The sequence below is a fragment of the Paraphaeosphaeria sporulosa genome, assembly GCF_001642045.1.
Source record: "Paraphaeosphaeria sporulosa strain AP3s5-JAC2a unplaced genomic scaffold CC84scaffold_5, whole genome shotgun sequence".
Classification (NCBI taxonomy): Eukaryota; Fungi; Ascomycota; class Dothideomycetes; order Pleosporales; family Didymosphaeriaceae; genus Paraphaeosphaeria; species Paraphaeosphaeria sporulosa.
In genome coordinates this window covers 1290-5036 of record NW_017253364.1, presented here as the reverse complement: position 1 = coordinate 5036, position 3747 = coordinate 1290, and positions in this window count along the sequence as shown.

Genomic DNA, 3747 nt, shown 5'->3' with positions numbered 1-3747 from the left:
GAGCGGTGGCTAGCGTAAGGGGGCTTTATTATAACTACATCTATGCTTGGCACTAGGGTGGACTTTCCTAGTATTATATTTGTCTTACACGTGGGGATACTATAGAGTATAATTAACTACTATTAGGAGAGTGGGTAGGCTGGGTATAGTGGTAAGGTTGCCAACTTAGTTATTATTATGGAGTAGGGCGAAGTAGAGAGGTAGCTATAGTAAAGTAGGGATTCTATAGATATCTACGTAATAGGCACATTTATTTAGAGTGATGGATGCCAATAAGGATATATAAGTAAGTATATAGATGGTATATAGGTAGTATATAATAATATTAAGTTAGTAGGGTGTGATTAATATAGGGAGGGGTAAGCCGAGTGGTAATAATTATAGTTAGAAGTAGTTAGTGGCTGGTAGGAGGTAGAGGAGTTTATAAGTAAGTTATAAGTAGGCTGTATAATGTGCTGGGTGCTAGGTAATAGGGACTGGTAAGCACATAAGACTATATAGTATAAGGTAGAGAAGCTATATATAGGCGTAGAGTTGGATTGGTTTTAGAGGGGCGTGCATAACGCTAGGGATTATTATAACTACTAAAGGTGCTAGGTTAGCCAGAGGTGGTGTACAATAGGGTAGGATATTAATAATAAGTACTAGTGGCCGAACGTAGTAATTCCGCTAGTAAGAGTTGCCATAGGGATTAAAGAGGGATTAGTGATTATTTAGTAGTATGGTTTTTAGGGCGACTGTAAGCAAAAGTTCCAGGCTTATTAGATATGGCTTAGGAGACGATTAATAGTAAGGGTGTGGGGAGAGTTTATAAGTAACGCTATGGTAGTTACTATTTAGGTAATATAGAAAGGAATAGCGCTAAAGAAAAGATAGGGTTATTAAATAAAAAGGTATGCTTATAAAGTGAGGTATTAATAAGTAAAGAAAAAAGATAAACTCTAAAAAGGGTAGGTGGTGGGCCCTCTAGTTATTCTAAGAGAGTTAGTAGGTGGATTCTACCACTAGGCTAAACATAATAGAGTTGAGGATTAAAGTCGATTTATCCTAGTAGAGAAAGGAGGGGGAGAGTGTTAAAGGCTATAGATAAAGTGTATTACTAAGCTATCTAAAGAACATTACTACTAGCTAAGTAAATCGTGTAGGGAGATAGCTACTAGGATAATATCTTTTCCATCGCCTTATGGTTTTAGAGTAGGGCCTGGCGGCTTTATAGCTACTACTATAGGTGTAGCACTACCTCCTAGCTTAGGTAGTAGGGGTAAGGGTGCTCTACCTAAGTAGGGGTTGCGTATATCCTTAATAAATGACTAACTATGCATGGCTAATATAGCCAACGAGAAGATGAATATACATGCTATAGTAGACCACTAGAGTGCTTACTATACCTTCCCTATAGTAATTATGAATGTAAATAGACCTAGAGAAGATCCACTACTATTTTCTATAGTAGCTGATGCTGTGCCGTTACTAGAGGAGACTAGCTATAGTGTAACGAATTTAATAGCTGCCGCCGTTTAGGTTATAGTAATAGTAGAGGCAAGTGCTAGTCCCGTAGCTACCTAGAATAAGAGGAGTATCCATTTTCTATATGTCTCTATATGTTGCCAAACGGCTATAGGGGGGTCTTTTGGCATTACTTATTAGCCTTTGTGGATGTAAAGCTTTAAAAGAGTAAACGAGACTAGCGTAACGTAGAATATTGCTACTAATATAGCTAGAAGGGGGGGGAATATGCGACCCTAAAGCGTGAGGGCGAACTGGATAAGTGGTTTAGGATTTGTACCATTTAGAGGTAGAGCGGCATATTATTAAAGCTTTAACATTAAGATTAATACCACCGTGCCCTATGAAGGCATATAGGCAAGATTTAATAATAATCTAGAGCATAACCCTATATAGGGCCATTAGCCTCCCCCCCCCAAAAAAAATTAAGGAGAGATGGGAATCGGTTTACCAAAATAGCTGATTTAGATATTGAGAGGACTTAAGCCGCCAGCTATAGGTATGGTAAGCTTAACGAGGTAGATATTATATAGTCCAGGTAGATACCTAGTTATTAAAAGCACTTAAATACTTTGTCAGCTAAGCCATAGGAAGTGGATCCCAAAATCTTACATACCATAGAATATCGTAAGTGGGAGAAGTAGTAGGTAGGTAAAAAAGCACTAGTTTATATCTTCTAGGTTCGCCATTAGTGCGTATTACATCTATAACATAATAGTACTTATGCCAATTATCTATCTAAGGCATATTAAGTCTACTACGCAATCTAGCAGTAGAGGAATCGGTCGCGTAGTAGGATACGTTAACGTTATAATCTAGTGGGAAGTATATTAAATAATTAGTGTTAATATAAGCTATAATATATATTATAAGCCATAGAGATAAAGTATACTTAAAATATCTTCTCTATATATAAGGGTACCTGTAGTAAAAGACGGCATACGAAATTTACCACCCTTACTACCTTTTGTAGGGATATTAGGCCACTAGACGGCGTGACGCTGTGGCGTAGTTATTAGTAGTAAGTATAAGGGTGTTAGTTACTTAAACAACTTACCATGCCATCTAATAGTAACACCTAGATATGCTATGGAAAAGTGATATATCGTGTAATTATACAACCGGTCATTATAAGATAAGCCACCCTAGCCTATTTAATTTTACCTTATAGGCTTTAGTTAACAATCTATATCGCAGTTATTATCTATATTAGACCACTACGCTTACCTATTTATTAGCTTTACCGCGCTCCAGTATAAACTATCCTAGACTAGGTGCTTAAAGTTTCCCATCCTATAACTCTACCACCATCGAAGGCGCTAATAGCAATGGACGCCATATACCTTACCAGGCATTAAGCTATAGCCATAATAAGAGAAGGATCAGCTTACTAATCTTTTTTTATCAGCCTCTTACCAGGTATCTTTATATAAGTAGACCACTTGCCATTATTTAACTAAAATATATGTCCCTACTACACGCCACTTATCTTTACTACTAAACTATACAACGCTTTTCTAGTATGTTAGAGCTCCAATCGGCCTATTTATTTTATTTTATTTTATTTTTATTTTTGCTTTTCCTAAGAGAGAATAGAAGGCAATTAACAATAATAAAGTGCGCTAGCTGCCAACAAGAGGTAAATATAGTTCATTTAATATACGGGTGCTATGTCTAGTGTTACGGTTATTCACCTTAGGATACTACCAATCAACCTAGGTGTCTTGGGGAGCGAATGCGCAAGGTAGCTTTTCAGGGATCACTAAGGATTAGGGCTAATCATCGGGTTCAAGGCAAGAAGGCTAAGAGAAGGAATGTGGTTAGGAGTAGATAAGGAGAGGAAGGTTAGACTTTCCCTATATATAGTCTTTACTAACATTTATATCCAACAAGTAGCAAGCACACATCTTTCCTATTCATAATTAATATACTCTTTCCTTCTAGCGCTAATTCTCCGTGCCGTGCCCAATTCATTCACTTATAACTTAGGATACCTTTCTTACATACATATATAGATTTCATACGCTTTTTAGTAGCTCTACGTCTTCAGGTAAGACTAGAAAATCATATCTTTTATACTCATCCCACATCTTTTTCATACAAGGAGATTCTAGGTCGGCCTATAGTTTCCTATCCACCCTAGGTTAGAGGAGCTATAGACGGATCAGAAGACGGCCATCTTACCTAGTATCATTAAAAGTGGTACGGTCGGTAGTAATAATAAGAGCGGGGCATGTAAGG